The following is a 17,741-nucleotide window of genomic DNA, read 5'->3' as shown; positions in this document are numbered from 1 at the left end:
AATTATACTGGAATCCAAACTAATCACACCTGTGCCTGGTTGCAAAGTCCCTCCCTGGGAGTTTCATTAGAAGGAATTGGGTTCTTCTTTTTATGTGCATCCAACATGTTTCTAGCCTTGCCTATTAAGTGGATGGGCACCTGCAGTACAGCTGCAGCCATACCTGCAGTGCATATATATAACTCCTCGAACTTCATAACCTCTGGCCAAGTTTCGAATTTGGTGTTCTTCCTAAGTGGAGCCCTCTAAAGGTCATCAAAGAAAGGAAACAAAAGTGGAACTTAACCTCCCACCATTTGGCATTCTTGCCACTGATAACCCCATTATGGAGAGAAATGGTCTAGAATATTCTATAGCCAGTGGACTCTTGGTTTGCAGGTATACCCATGCTGGTGCACAGCATTTGTAATCTCACTGATATGGTTTGGCTATGTCCCCACCAAAATCTCATCTTGAATTCCCACATGTTGTGGGAGGGACCCAGTGGGAGGTAATTGAATCTTGGGGGCTGTTCTCATGATAGTAGAATAAGGCTCACAAGATCTGATGGTTTTAAAAAGAGGAGTTTCCCTGCAAAAGCTCTCTTCTCTTGTCTGCTGCCATGTGAGGCATGGCTTTCACCTTCTGACATGATTATGAGGCCTCCCCAGCCACATGGAGCTGTGAGTCCAATAAACCTCTTTCTTTTGTTAATTGCCCCGTCTCAGGTATGTCTTTATCAGAAGCAGGAAAACAGACCAATACACTCACCATCTTAGTCCAGCAATCTTGGAAACCTGAAGTCACAGCCACTGAGGCCTAGCAACAGGTCCTAATTTCATTGTCAGGAGTTGTCCTGCAGAATCAACATGCTTTAGATGTGCTTACCACCAAGCCAGGAGGCACTTGCGCACTGTGAAATGAAACCTGTTGCTTTTACATCAATACTTCAGGTCAAGTAGAAGAAAGTTTAAAAAAGATAAAAGAGAATATCAAAGTATCAGAGGGCCTTCAAAAAAGAGTTCCTCTCTCTCTCTCTCTCTCTATATATATATATATATATATATATATAGGCACAACTATTTCAAAACTTCTTCAACTGGTTTGGCCAAGGGTTGCCCAACTTCTCACCCCTATGATAATGTTCATATTAGTTTGTTTACTTGCACCACGTATTTTTAATGCAATATCTCATGTTGTGTCTTCTAGAATACAACAATCTCAAACCAAAATGTTGTTGCAGAGAGGGATATCAGCTCCTAAAAGAATTCCATGACTCTCCTTTGGATGCAACAGAACTAAATTTTAGGCTGCAAATGCGGTTTCCCCATAGTCTCACAGCAACCCTGCCCAATTTAAGTTTCAACTCAGGGATTTAGACCCATAGAACCTCCTAACTGACCAGCAATCCTAGGTAAGGCCAACTCTCCACTTCTGGAAGCAGTTGGAAGATGAGACCTTCACCCACATGCCAAAGAGCTGTCCTTCTTGCTCTGTTAGGGAGGGAATGTGGAATCCCACTTAGGGAAAAGGAGTTAGGCTGGTGGCACTGACAGAAAGCAAAAAGAGAAAGTAGATAAGCTGTAAAGTCTGCTTTTCTTCGTGGTCCGGGACATACAGCCCTCCTGTGCCCAGTTTATCAGCAGACACCAGCGAGTTAGCTCCCTGCGGCGTTGGTGTTATCAGCACAGCACGCAGCACTGTTCAGCCCACGTACCAGTCTACAAAATCCCCAGCAAGCCTTTGTTTTCCGGCAGCTAGCCCCTCTTTTACTAACTTGCCCATTGCACTCTTGCAACGTATTATCATACTTTCTCTAGTAAATCTGCCTTTCGTTACCTACAACTGTCTTGGTAAGTTATTTTACCACCTGCACCACAGGCCTCGGATAGTCACTGCTCACCCACAGCAGGTTCCAAATGCTGAGAGGCACCGATGTTCCCTTTCAGGGATGATAGAATTATATATTTTTTTTTTCTGTGATTACCTTAAGGAGTCTTTCCTTTTCCAAATGAGTCTCTGTGTAATGACTAGAGCAAAAGTTGATAGCGTACTTGTTTTTGGCCAGTCTTCTGGGAACTGAACCATAAGTGGAAGAACATTTACCCCTAAAATTGGAAGGTAAGAAACTGACTTTTTATTCAGATACAATTCAGAAGTAGCTAGAGTCGACCTTGTTTTTTCCTTCCCTAACCCTGCACACTGAATGTGTCAGAAGTCCTATTTGCTCTAATTCCAAAATAATGGCTGAATCTGTTCACTTCTCATTCTGGCTAAAGCCCATCAATGCCACGATCATCTCTCCTCTAAATTACTGTAGTATTGCAGTTTCTAAAGTTCCTCCTACTGTCTGTTTTTAACTCAGGAGCCAAAGTAAACTTACAAATTAAAAACAGTAGATCGGGCACATCCTGGCTTCCCCTAAGGGCTTCCCTTCACAGTGAGAATGAAACTGAAAGTTCATATCATCACCCCACCTCTGCAATCTCATCTGCTATCACCCTTCCCCTGAGCAATCTGCTGCAGTCACAAGGCCCACTGGCTGGTCCTCACACGCACCAGTCTAGCTCCTGACTAGAAGTCTTTGCACTGGCTGTTTTCCTAAGCCCAGAACAATCTTCCCAGTAATATTTCATGATCATTCCCTCCCTTCATTCAGGTACTCCTCAAATGTTACTGCCTCAGGAAGATCTACACTGGCCACCCTATCAAACACAGCCTCTTCACCACCCTCCACACCCTCCCCTCCCCTCCCATTACCCCACTTCATTTTTCTCTCTTGTACTTAGCACACATGAAATTAGTTATTTACTTACTTTGGCCATGGATTTAATTTTCAGTACGTACTTATTGGGTGTTAACTTGATGCCATGGGATGTGGTGGTAAACATCATACACACAGAGCCCCTGTCCTCATGGAACTTGTATTCTAATGTAAATGTAACAGAGGACATATAGTATAATAACAAGCATGGATATCTGCTATGAAGAAAAACAAAGTAGGGCGTGGGGGTAGAACTTAATAGGGATTAATTTAGATAACGAAATCAGGGAAGGCCTCTTGGAGGGCAGATATCTAAATGAGGTGGGGACATAGGCCATGTGCAATATCTGGGGATATCACCTTGAGATGAGGCAAGTTTGGCATATTCAAGAAATAGCAAGAAGGTTGGGACTGGAGAAGCCTGGGTGAAGGGCAAAGCTGAAGATGAGCCCAAGATTTGACTAAGACCAGGTATGTGCATCTTTGCAAGCTAGAGCAGGACTTTAGATTTTGTTCTAAGGCTGAGGAAAAGCCACCAGATGGTTTCAAGCGTGGGAAAGGCTTGGTATGACTCATGTTTTGTAAAGATCACTCTGGTTGATAATGCAGAGTAAATCTAGGAGAAGTAAGGAAGCAAGGCCAGGATGAGAGTCTAGGAAAGAAGCAATGATTGCATTGGAGTGGAAGGGAGCAGAGCCAGAGAAATCTGGCGTGTTACTCTTACTGTGACACTCAGCATGGGTTGCCTGGGAAATAGGAGTTATGTATGTATGGATCACATTCACTAACAGGAAAAGTAATTCTTTAGTGTTTCTTCTGGTTCTCCATTTATACTATATTAGTCACTAGCAGAAAGTGCTCCATGTAGGAATTGAAGGAAAGACAGATGATTTTGTTCTGAAAGGAAGTTTTTAAGATTTGAGTGAAGACCCTTAGATGAGGAGAATGAAGTAATACCAAGGGTTGGAGGCTGAAGTCCTCTTGTCTCGGAGGCAAACACAGTCTCAGTGAATTTATCTTCTGCCTGAACAAGGAGATTCACTGGATTTTCTTGTAATAGTCCCTTGTTCAGGAGAACTTTCACTGGAAAATCACATCAACTCAGAAGAGACAGAATCATTAAGCATTCCGTTTCTATGGAAATGAGGGTTTAAGTCACTTTACTAGGCAAAGGACTCCATTCAACTGAGGTACAGGCAGAGGATAAGGGAAAAATAAAACGGTGGTGGCAGAAAGAATCCACACTTGTTAACTTGGGTCTTGCGAATTGCTATAAAAGCAGGAACTGTAGCAGATAGGATTTCTGTTCATTGTTTTTCTTCTCCTCTCCTTTCCTCCCTTTTATTTGAAGAGTACTTGCAGTGGCTAATATTTTTGTTTTCAGGTGGGAACATGACCACAATGACATCATCCTTTAATGATATGGTAGCTGATGAGATTCTATATGTTTCCTATGCTGCCAATACACATTTTTCACCCAGATAAAGATATGAGTGGATGCTGAAGACACAAGAGATGCAAGGTGTCCATGTGGCCCTCCAGATCCTTATTCTGTACTTTTCCACTCTACTCGGTGCCCAAAGAGGCTGACATATATGGATTGGTTCATATACATGCATGCTCTTGGGCTTTTGATTGCATTTGGCTAATGGAAGAAGTACCAGGAGATTGAAGGGTGGGCTGGGAGGTGGGGGGGGATAAGGTCAGAGTATCTACGACCCTGGAGCTCTCCTGCCAGGCTGCCAGGCTGGTTGGCTATGTACTTCTACCAAAAGCCTCAGCTCTTGTAGACAGCGCTTTTCCATATAAATATCTTTCTTAGTTCTGAAAACTGCTCTCAACGCTGACCTCAACGGCCAGCTAGCTATTGTTCATCTCAGGGAATTGCACTATTTCTTGTTGGTTTCCTTGAGCTCTTTCCACACCTGTTATGGTTTGAATGTTTGTGTTCCCTCCAAGATTCATGTTGAAACTTTATCTCCAACGCAATAGTATTAAGATGTGGGGGCCTTTAGGAGGTGATTAAGTCATGAGGGGTTCTCCCTCATGAGTGGGACTCAGGCCCTTTTAAAAGAAATTTCACACAGCGTTAGGCCCTCTTTTTTCCACTCCACCTTCACCTTTGAGGACACAGCATTCACCTTCTCTGGAGAATGAACAACAAGGCACCATCTTGGAAGCAGAGAGAGCCAGCCCTCACCAGACACCAAATCTGCTGGCACCCTGATCTTGGACTTCCCAGCCTCCAGAACTGTGAGAACTAAATGTCTGTTCTTTATAAATTATCTAGTCTGTGGTATTTTGTTATAGCAGCACAAACACACTGACACAATGCCTTAAAAAAATCAATCTATTATTAAACTCTTATCCATTCCCCAGTTTGAATGTAGCATACATTTTCTACTGGGACTCTGCCCTATTTACTCTTCTTCCCCCTTCCATTTCCTGCCCCTCCCCAACTCCCACCCAGCAGCAGGATGGAGTCTGGGAATTTAGGTGAAATCATTTATGGGCAATAAATAAAACCAATTTTGGGTATGTCTGAGTCATGTGTAAATTTTTGATCCCGTAACAAAACAAACTTGGAAACAATAATATTTTGATTTCTAAAATTTAAATACTGTTTAATATTTTGTTTTCCTGTTTCTCCAACAGTTTTCTCCACAAAGAAGTAGAGGTGCTGAAGCCAATGTGCACTATCGCCTACAGGAGCCTAGAATTCGCTTCTCCCCCTCAGTCCCAGGAGTGCCCTTGCTCCTTTCTGTGTTGGCTCTTCCCACTCTGCAGCATCCACGGGCATTCACAGGAACCTTTGTTTAATTTGGGCTACTATGCAAGCTACAGGACGAGAGATTCTTTCACTGGAATAATTCTGACTCCCCTTAACCTTGCATTTTGGCTGATTCTCTTGTGTGTGGCCCATCTTCCTCCTCTTTTCTTGTTGCAGCTACTAAAAATATTCAGGGTGACCTGATGTGTTTCTATTAGTCACAGTCCCTTCATTGTTTTGATGGAACTTAACCATCTGGGTTCATTCTGTGATCTTGAATCTTATGTTAGCCATGTGTGTGGAGCTTAATCTCTATAACACCTAGAAATTGACCAGCTGAGTCCTTACCAGTAGGCACTGTTTCTTTTGGAAATTCACATGCTGTGAGGTGCTTTTGTGAGCTGTTCTTCCATCTGTGACATTTTCATCTTGCCGTCGCTGCAGATGCTATTTTTAAGCATAGTAACTGCCCAGGAATTTTAGAACTCTTACATTGCTGCTTGTCTCAATGAAATCCTTAGAAATTTCAATTCAATTTAGTTCCTAAATGATTTTTTAGATCATAGGGTATGCAAGATCCTGCGGGATGGGCTTTGAAAACACAAGGTCAGATTTATCTGGATGCTGCCTTGAAGGAGTGTGCAGTCGTCTTGCGAGGAAGACAAGCATGCAACAGCCTAGGGCACAAGTGAGCTGACATGTGCTACAGGTAAGGCACCAACAAGATGACAATCATCACCAGGAAGGCACCAAAAGTTGCATTTAAGCTGATCTTTGGGAGGACAAGAGGATTTAAATGGGTTCAAATGACAACTCTCTGAAATTTCCCTTTTTTCTTCCCCTTTGCAATCCAGCAATAGCTAATTGCTCCATCTTCAGGGCTCCCAAGGTATAATTTTCATCTCTCTTAGCATTTATCACACTGTAGTTTAATCCCTTGTCATGTGTCTATCTTGAGAATTTTCAAGGACAGAGACTGTTGCCTACATTTAAACGCCCACAACCTGAAAATGCCTGGTGCTTTATAGGTGCCCAGTAAATGCCTGAGATGGATGCACAAATGATTGAATGGCTTTCTGGACCCCAGGACCCAGATGAGCAAAGAGTTGGGGATGTGAAAGTGGACAGAATGCTCAGGTGAGGGCCACAGGTCCATGTGGCTGGAGCACAGCTTTTGTGTGGGCAATGCAGTGGGAAATGGCCAGCAGCTGGTAACATGAATTCTCTTCAGTTTTCTATTTCTAGTCCCTGGAAACTCAATTCTTCATGGGACTTATGCAAAGGGAGCTCGGTGGGCTAACAGGATTTGGACTCATATCGGGCCTCAGCCCCTAACCTGCAACCTGCTACAGTCTGATAAAACAATTGCATCAACGCTGTGTACTTCCACTTTCTCTTTGGTGAGTTTAGGCAGCTGATACTCCCGAAAACTTCCCACCACCAGGTGCTCACAAGAATGATGGGAAAGCTTGTGCCACTGATGGTATGGAGTGAAATCCATTCAAAAAACTAAATACACAGCAATTAAGTTGTTTCTGACACAGCCAGACAAGAGGTGTTCCCTCAAAGGGAACACTCAAACTGTAGGAGGCCCAACCACAACCTACTTGGATTGCTTTTGTTGATAATTGCTGCCGTGTGAAGGCTGCTAGGAATCCTGTGGTTTAAAGCCATAGTAGAATCATCTTGAGCTTTCTTCCCATGGTTTTGCCAAACTCTCCAGGCTCTCATCTTCAGAAGGTTGTTCCAATGGGGCTTGTCTACAGAGTGCGTGTGATCTGCTCTTCACCACCCCAGAACCTTTGAATGGAAAATTCCTTGTCCTTAAAATGAGAAGTACACCAATCCTCATGGAGAAATTAAATCGCTTCCATCTTGGCTGGAAGGATAATTGTTTAAATGGAATTTTAATGATGTTCAGATGTGAAAAATAAGGTGCACCACCACCAAGTTCCTCTCCCTTGCCCCAGGTGGAGAGCCCAGGGAGATGCCGATTTGCCCTCCCTCCAAATGGACCTGCCCTGTAGGCAGAAATCCCCTCATAATCTGCTTGATCAGATATGTCTCATATGTTCATGACAATCATTGACTTAGATAAGGAATGGACAAAATTCTTTTTTGTAAAGAGAAAAAGAGTAAATATTTTAGGCTTTGTGGGCCACATGTGGTCTCTGTTGTATATTTCTTCTTCTTCACCTCCTTGTCTTTCTCTTCTTCCTCCTTCTCCTCCTCTTCTTTTCCCCTACCCCTTCTTCTCTTCCTACTCCTCCTCCTGCCTTATCTTCCTTCCTCCTTCTCCTTCCTCTCAGCCCCTTAAAAGTGTAAATACCCTTCTTAGTTCATGAGCCTTACAAAAACCAGCTTCAGGCCAGATTTGGGTTATCATTTGCTGACTTCAGGCTTAGATCACCCACAGTTCATCTCCTGGCACTAGACACACTGACACCCAAACAAAATTCCGTGACCAAGATTAAAAGACATTGGTTTTGTGGGCAACTATTAAGATCTGTTATGAGTGGCAGATGGCAGATGGCAGATGTATTCAGCATTGGGTGTGACCCTGAGTTAACAAAAATTGCATTAAATTTCCATATCAACCACAGTTGTTATTGCAGAACAATCTAATAAAATCGTGACTATCGTAGCATTTTATCTTGTTAGCCATTTTAAAAATAGGGCAGTGTTAGGTTTACAGCAAAACTGAACAGAAGGCACAGAGATTTCCCATATATACCCTCTGCCCCATGGATGCATAGACTCCCCCATGATCAACATCTCCCACCAGAGTGATATGTTTGTTATATTGATGAATCCACATTGCTGTTAGCCGTTTTTGATAACAGTAAGTTTTTCTTTATTACAATAGACAATAAATCTCTGTATCATCATGGGAACCCTCTTGGATTCTCTTGGTCTCTCTTGCTCCACTGTTGCCACTGCAGTGATCAACTCTGGCTCTTTCTTCCACTCTGGAGTCGGATAAAGTGCCATGGAACAGGTTGTGGAATTTACCTTCCCCTTGGCTGCTAAAGAGACCAGGTACCATCCAGAGGTTGAAGAAGTTAACTCCTCCTGGAGCAGGCGAGGAAGCTGGCATCTAACTTTCATTCCTCTCTCTCCTTCCCCTGGTCTGACCCAAAGCAAGCTTCTGCATAGCCTTTGTGGAGACATCCTACATGGCCAAGAGGCTGGCTGTCTCTCTTCATAAAGCACTGGCTAGCTAACTCATGCATTGCCATGAACTTGCTCCCCATCCTGGTTGACCTTATTTCTCTTTTCGTTCACTCTCACTCTTCCCTAATAGAGCTTCAGCACACAAAGTTATCCTTACGCTCTATTTTCTGGGGAACCTGGGTTGAGCCAATTTCCTACATGAATCTAAGCTCCATGAGGGTAAGAATTTGTGGGGGGGGGGGCAGCGAGGGATGGGGGTAAGGGGCATAGACAAGATATCTTTTGACACCTAGTAGAGGCTCAACACATAATTTTTATTTTGCATTTTGAAAGAATTAATAAATCCATTGATTCAGGCCACAACCCATGGAAGACACAAGCTAGAAGTTTGCTAGAAGAACTGGACACCTCTTATTAGTAGATTCCCACCATCAGAGAGCACCTAGGTCTGTAACACAAAGAAACACAGACATATTTAACTGCAGTTAAGAGAACAGATGGTGTGTAGGAAGTTATGAGAGAAAAGATACAGAGAAAGAGAGAGAGAGAAAAAAAAGTCAGCCAACGCAGGGCTGCACTAGAGGCTCCTATCTAGCCCAGACGCTCAGCTCATCTGCCCTCCTACCCTCTGCTTTGGTTTGAAATGCAGAGGAGAGACAGGAAACAATGATGAAGGCAAGGGAGGGGATGCCCATTGTGGGCTCTGTAGATGTCTAAGGCAAAATTAGGAGATAAAGAGCTGCTTGTGGCTGCCCAATCTCAGAAGTGGATCAAGAAGAAGCTTCCAGAGAAGCCCTTCCAAAGCAGAGCTTATCATTTTATGCCAAATGTTCCCATATTTCTTCTTCCTCCTCCTTATAGCCCCAACAGCCCTATAGTCTGTTTTGTCCCACAGGGCATTCTGTGGTGATGGAAGGGAGGTGTCTCCAGTAGCCCGATGGTATTTATTGGGCACATACCACGGACCAGTCACTGTATGGAACTGAGGTAAGAGCAATGAACAAGCAGACAAAAATCCTTGCTCTGATAGAGCTTAGATTTTAGCAAAGGGAGTTAAATAGCAAACAAAATGCACAAATGAAATATATCATATGTTAGATAATGATAAGGGCTTTGGAAAAAACAAAACAGAAAAAAGAGATAGAGGGAGTGGGAGTGGGGTGAATCCTAATTAGGGCATTGTATTAGTTTGCTAGGGCTGCCACCACAAAGCCCCATGCACTGGGTGGTTAAAATAACAGAAGTTTTCCTCTCACAGTTCTGGAGGCTAGAAGTCTGACATCACAGTGTCAGCAGGGTTGGTTCCTTCTGAGTCCTCTCTACTTGGCTTGTAGATGGCACCTCCTTGTGCCTTCAGTTGGTCTTCCCTCTCTACCTGTGCCCTCATCTCCTCTTCTTATAAGGATTCCCATCATACTGCATTAGGGCACACCCTAGTGACCTTATTTTTAACTTTATCACCTCTCTAAAGATCCTATCTTCAAATCTAGTCACAGTCACATTCTGAGATGCTCAGGGTTAGGACCTCAACATAAGAATTTGAGGGCATGGAGGATGACACATGCCCCCCATGCCTCCTTTGGCCTATAACAGGCACCCAGGAAAAACCTTGCTGGGAAGGTGATATTTCAGCAAGGACTTGAAAGAGTTGAAAGAGCCAGCTATCTATACAGAAAAGCATTTCACACAGCGGGAACAGCAGGTGCAAAGGCTCTGAGACACAGGCCTGCTCCATGGGTTTGAGAAACAGTGAGGAGCCTATTATGCTGGACTAGGTGAGCCAGGGGGAGGAACAGGAATAGAGGTTGGGGAGCGGGGAGGGTTAGGGGTAAGGAGCATAGGCAAGATAGGATAGGTCCTCAGGCTGCAGAAGGGACATTGGCTTTCACTCTGGGCTGGAGGGGGATGCTTAAGGGAGAAATAGCATTCCTGGTGTCCTCAAAGTCCAGGCTCAAATTCATTGCTCAGCTCAAGCAGAGTCTATCATGTTGACTCATGTTGGCTCATGTTGACTGCCTCAGGGACACAGGTCAAAGAGCTGAAGCAATAATTAATATGTTTTGGCAGAAAAGATACATCTATTTCTAGAGCTCTCACAATTGTGACTTCTAAACATCGCCTCAATTTTTGATGTCATTACTGTGAACCTTCTTGTTGATGTACTTAGAAAATGAAACAGAAAGGTTATTTTGATGTCGCCTGTGCTTTGATAAAACTTCAGAGAATTTGTGCACTGTGCATTCTTTTCTCCTTTTGCTTTTGCTGGGCTAAGAGTGAAGATGAAAACAGCAGAGAATCTATTTTCCATCACCTTTGGTGGGGGAGATGATGGGCAATCTGCTTCTGACTTATTTTTGAAATATAGTTAGGGTACCATGCTCTTTGCAGATTATGTAGATAACGTACTTTTCATTGTCAGAGAATGAGTAGCCAGTATGCATAATGCCAGTTTGTCAAATCTGAAAATGCTAAAATAACCCCAAACTTATAGAGCTATGAAGAGTATTGATATATTGCAGTAACAGCTATTAGAGCATACAGAATGTTCCTCAAAAGTAGGTTTATTCTCACACTGCCTATAAGGATATTTCGGAATGATACATATGTAATGTTTATTTATTAATCCAGAGGCAAGATGGTACTATGGGAATACCACTGGGTTTGTTGTTCAAAGACAAGGGTCAAGGCCCAGGTTTGCTACTTCCTGGCTTTGTGCCTTCAGGCAGGTCACATAACCTATGTCAGTATCAGGTTTCCCACCTATAAACTGGAGAAAACAAGATCCTCTCTACTTCTTATAGCAGTATTGGGAAGACCAAGTAAAGAGGTGGCTTTGGGAAGTACTATATAAAATTAGATATTGTTACGATGTATATGCAAGAGCTTTAAAATATCATAAACATTTACGTTTTACTATTCCTTAGGTATTTCCTATTTCAATTTCTTCCTTTTTTCTTAGGTTACTGTCCCACCTCTTATTTTCTGTAGGTCTACCACAGCCTCAGACATTCCTTGGGAACTGCTCTAGTGTGGTGGGAGGCTGCACAGACAGTGGGAAACACACGGGCTTTGGAGTTCCATGAACATGGATTGGACTCCTCTGCCGCTTTTGAGCTGTGTGCCACTGGGCATGTGATGAGACTTCCCTGCAGCTCAGATTTTTCCTCTAAAATGGAGCAACGCCAGCTGCTTTAAGAACTAACAACATTCTCAAATGTAATAGGAAATCTTTGGTTATGCCTGTATTTTAGTAAACAAAAATTGTCTCCCCCCAACTGCCTGTGGAATATTAAGTTGTCACTCATGACATTCAAGGTGGCTCTTAATTCCACTAATTTCTGGTTCAACAAACAAGTGACTAGGTCATGATTTCACCTTTTCAAAAAGCGTTTAAATGGATCTAAATATGTTTTAAAAGCTGGATGAGGTATGAGTCTCTGCTTCTTAAGCATGTTTTTCTAGAGCTACTAAAAAGCTTACATTGACAACATAGTTGAAAAAGTATTCTTCTGGATTATAGAAGAAGGGAAGTACCAGATAAGACTTGGTAGAGATCTGACTCAGATGTGGCTTCTTTCTCTACTGCTGCATCTGTGGTGGGGATCTTCTTTTCTTTTGTTTTCTTTCTTGCTTGCTTGCTTGCTTGCTCTCTCTTTCCTTCCTTCTTCCCTCCCTCCTTCCCTTCCTCCTCTCCTCTTCCTTTTTTAACAGTTGAGGTGAAATTCACATAACATAAAATTAACCATTTGAAAGTGAACAATTCATTGGTATTTAGTACATTCATGATGTTGTGCAACCATCACCTTTATCTAGTTCCAAAATATTTTCACTACCCTCAAAGAAAATCCCATACCATTAAGCAGTTACTCCCCATTCTGCACTCCTCCCAGCCCTGGGCAACCATCTTCCTGTTATCTGTCTCTGTGTACTCATTTATTCTGGATATTTCATACAAGTGGAATCACATATGTTACCTATTGAGGCTAGTGTTCTTCACTTAGTATACTGTTTTCAGTATTTATCCATGTTATAGCCTGTATCAGTACTTCATTTAAAAAATGGTTGAAAAATCTTCATATATATAAAAAAATATATATATATATATATACACACATACACACCACAACTGGTTTGTCCATTCATTCATTAATGGATGTTTGAGTCCTATTTTCTTTTTTAAAGAATATGAGTCAAATAATACCTCTACTCAAAATTCCCATATAACACGAGTAGAAGCTAAAGTCCTACCAATAGCCTAAAAGGCTCTGCATGATCTCCATCCGTTTCTTTCCTGGCCTGATATCCTCCTCATCCTCTTCCCTTGCTCTAGAACAACCCACACAACCTTTCTAGCTGCAGCGAACCTGCTAAGCATGCTGTTTGCCTTAGCCTATTGCAGTGACAATTGCTTTTGGCTGAAGCAGGTAACTCCATTGCTTGCTTCCTTACTCCATTCATGATGTTACTTAAATGTTCCCTTTGCATTGAGGCCTTGTATGACCATCTATTTACAATCATCTCCTATCTCAGCACCTCCACCTCTCTTACTCTAGTCTATTTTTTCAAAACATCTATTATTTTCCAACTGTCTATAATGTACTTAAGGCATATCACTTATATCCACTATGTTTATTTAGTGGATAAACATAGTGGATATAATGTTCCCCCACTCTACTAGAACATTTTATGAAATTAAGAATTTTGTGCATTTTGTTTATTAGTGCATCTGTGGCCCTAGTACAGCCTGGAAGGTAACAAATACTCATATACTCATAATGAATACTCGAATAAGTATTTGATGAATGGCTATGTTAATGATGACATGTGCAAACCTGTGGAGTACAAGTCAGCTAACTGAGGGCCAGGACACACAGGCAGAGGCTCTCAGGGAATGTTCATGTGCTTCTCCCCTGCATACCCTTCTGCTTATCCAGCTTCCACGTCTCCTTTCCTTCCTCTCCAGTCCATTTACAACACTCCTCATTCCTTCTCTAACCTCTTTTCATCATGATGGTAGACAGGTTTACCATCCCATTGGTTACGAGGCTTACCATTTTCCAATGTAGTAGGGCCTATCTTTTTTGGAGAGACAAAAACCACAGTATCATTGCATCAAACATATTAATCTGTCTATCACTGTTTCTTATCTACATCCTCTGGCTCTATTCTGGAAAAAATATATTGAATTTCAGTTTTTATAGTATGATTATATAAAAATAGATCCACGTACTTCTTATGCACAGCTGCATTGATTTTAGGATTTAGGATGCTAAGAAATTATGCCAATCACTGAGATCATTAAATAACATATTTCAACCAATGTAAGATGTTGTACGCTGGAAATTGCACCACTACTTTGTTTACCGCTAATAAAGGAAAAAGTGCTACTGATTAAACTATGATGGAATTCTTTCTTAGGATTTAGCACTTGATTTTTGCTTTTCAAGTAAATAAGTAATTTTGGTCCTTTCTCCAAAAATAAATATTTACTTTTCTAATATCAAAGTTGTGCCCCCCTGCTGTTCTGTGTCTTTCTATGAACATATTAACATTTGTTTTAATGCAGAATCATAATCTTTCTGAAGACCTTTTAAGCAGCAACTAAACACCTGTAGTAACAACCATGCACACAGTTCAGGGGAAGTGATGTCATCATTAGTGGTTGTGACCAAGTTCAGGACTGCACAGGCAGGGATAACTGTGGATTACAATGCACACTATCATTTAAGAGACATTAAAATGTAAAAAAAATAAATGTGTGTTTCAGTGTCAACCAAATAGGTTACTAACAACAATTAGTTGTTGTTTTTTCCCCATAGGAGGAAAGCAGATAAAAAGCGGTATCACTGAAGACTTGAAGCGAGCTAAGATTCTGCAAAGGAGTTGATGAGCTGAGTTTGCTCGTGGGCTATGCTGGGCCATCAGAGAGGGCAGCTAGCAGTCTTTAGGGTGGGAGAGGACTTAAACTTTAAGGAAAATGGCCGCCATGCTGACATTTGGAAATTGGGGCAGTCAATTATGTTTTTGGGCAGATCAATTGTTTGAATATTCTCTGGTACATTACACAAGAGTGGCCTCCCTAAAATATCCACTTAATGGTCCAAGTTCGCCATCTGGATGTGTGTGGGATTAATTAAATTCCTCATGCCTATGTGTTTTTTGGACATATTATAAAATTGTTGCATTTCCTTCACTTTTCTCACTTTCTTTAACCATTTCTGAAAGCTCCTGAAGGCTCATGATAAACTTCAACATTATTCAGAGTATTACACATTCATTTATTATTTATTATTTCATAAATAATAAATCAGTAGCTACCACTTCCAGAGTGCCTCTACAGCTGTCATTGTGCTAGACATTCTCTTTAGATTACTGTATTTTTGCTCACGGTAACCCTCTGTAGTTAGGTAAGATTATTGCTGCATTTTAATCATGATGAAAACAGAAGCCTAGAGAGGACTAATAACTTCCCCAAGGCCATACAGAATCACAGTGAATCAGCTTCAAAACCCAATCTCTTTGTAAGTAATAGCAACTTTTATACTTCCTGTGTAAGATACTTATGAAAGTGGCTGGGCCCAGTGGCTCACGCCTGTAATCCCAGCACTTTGGGAGGCCAAAGCAGGTGGATCACGAGGTCAGGAGATCAAGACTATCCTGGCTAACATGGTGAAACCCCGTCTCTATTAAAATGCAAACAATTAGCCGGGTATAGGAGCGCATACCTGTAGTCCCACCTACTCTGGAGGCTGAGGCAGGGGAATCACTTGAACCTGGGAGGCAGAGATTGCAGTGAGCCGAGGTGGTGCCACTGCACCCAGCCTGGTGACAGAGTGAGACTCCATCTCAAAAAAAAAGATACTCATGAAAGTGATATAATAAATATACATTCAGTGAAGCAGAGAATTATCTTTTCAACTGGTGCTCCTAGAATATTATGCGTTTATTCTAACAGCTCTTCTGTTATTTCGGACACTTTAGGGACTCTTCTTTGGAACTGTGTTCAGGATCCATGTTTTGAACATCCTTTTTAGAGAGCACAATTTACCCTTTAAGGTCAGATTTTCCTGCTAATCAAAGGACCCTAATGAGGCAGGTTTGCTGACTAAGATGGAGGATGACTGTGATCCAGTGGGTGATACAGTGATTCATAAAGACATGGCCACAGTTTTCTTGAACTGGCTGTAAACCAAAGCAGAGGCATTCTAGAAATACATGTGGATTTTTCCTTGTGTGATGATGATTTGAGAGATGTAAGGTATTTATGGAAATTCAACTACCAGAAGTTAAAAAATAGCCAGAACCCACATCAACTTAATTTATCAATATTAGCCACTTGAGTTTTGATATTAACCACAAGTTTTGTTGGTACACACCAGGGATCTGAAATTGGCTGCTCAAGGCAGTACCTGGCTCTGGGAGGTATTTTGTGTCGTGATTGTATTGCACCCACACAGTGTGTTAGCAGGTTATGTGATTAGGCAGACTTTAAGATTGGTGAAAATATAAGCATATTAGCCACAATTGTCCGGTATCTACCCACCCAGTGTGTTTGTATTAATCCTCGCCCTGTAAGGGCATTTGAGCTTTTGATCCCTCCATGTTCACACTGTTTCTTTACAAAGGAACTTAGAATACTAGACCTTTCTCTGCTCAAGTAAATAAATAAATCCCTTTGTATATTTCATGTCCTAATTCAAACACCGTTTCAGCCACTTCCAACTGAAAAGACTTCTTTTTCTGAATTTCATAAAATTTCAGTGAACTTCACTTGGCACTCCCAGTCAGCCGACTTCTGCTGTAGTTTTTTGTGAATAGTTCTCATCTCAGTTGATAGGGTATGTCTTTACCAGTGATCTTGCTTCTGGGGAAATGAGGTTTGGATTCTTCCAAGAGATCCACTCACGTTTTGAAACAGCAGAAATCAGTCCAAGCATTTTTCTTATTTTCCCTTTCTCTTCTTGCTTTTGTTTTTTTGACAGCCCTGCTTGCTTTCATTTGGAACTTACTCTTAGGTTCTGATGCTTGTTATTGACTGACTAGTTTTGATGAGTCTCTTAACTCACAACCAGATTTCTAGTGTTGACTTATTCCTGGTACCACATGAACTCTATTCATTCTAGGCTTTGGTAACCTATCTCTGCTTCTCAGAATATGACTCTGGGCTGCCCACTTCTGATGTTGGGGCTGCTACCTAGAACTAGCCATACTTACCGCCTAGGAAGAACTGGGACAGAACTGAGGATAGGAGTTTATGGAGAATCCACCTTGGTGCCTCCCTTGTACCTAACACTGGTTTTTGTATAGCTAGCTCTTTAATAAAAATGTATGAATGGAAGAAATTTAAAAAATAAAGCAGTATGGCAGCATCTCATGATGTGACAAAAGTATTTACTCAATTAATAATGGATGCACTTCTTCTTTAGATGAGATGCCATGGTAGATGCTGGATTCAAAGGTGAAAATATATGGTCTCTTCAAGGAATTTGCACTCTCCTGGAAGTTCAGAGTTATAAGGAAAGTCTGAGTGGTAAATTTGGACAGAGATGACAGAGAACTTACTACATTGTGGACCTTAGTCCCAGGTCCAGTTCCAAACAATCTTGAATTTGTTAAGGAGAGTTACTGTTTCTGCATTGGAAACGTTTTCGCTGCTAGCTGTGGAATAATGGCCTCTGGAGGAAGCTGGGTGAAGGATGTGGCAAGGGATAAACATTAAACCCATTTGAATCATAAGCAGATTTCCTGGGGCTGCCCATTTCCACCCCCTTGTTAAATTTTTCTGGGATTCTGGTTAGAAAAGGAGATTTTTCACATGGGGTTTAAAAAATTATGACACAGCCCCCTGGAAAGAATCTTTTTTTTTTTATTTTTTAAATTTTTTTATTGGCATGCCTTTTAAAATAATGCAAGCTGCTGTGATAGGCAACTGAAGTTCTCAAGTTTTTTGGAAATGAGAACCCAGTCTTACCAGGAAGGCTGAGCTTTTAAATAATGTCAGTTGATGGTGTGATCAGCATTTTTTGATTATGAAGCAACCTCTTAAAAAAATTA

This window comes from Macaca mulatta, chromosome 11, assembly GCF_049350105.2.
Source record: "Macaca mulatta isolate MMU2019108-1 chromosome 11, T2T-MMU8v2.0, whole genome shotgun sequence".
Classification (NCBI taxonomy): domain Eukaryota; kingdom Metazoa; phylum Chordata; class Mammalia; order Primates; family Cercopithecidae; genus Macaca; species Macaca mulatta.
Note: the sequence above shows the minus strand (reverse complement) of the source record.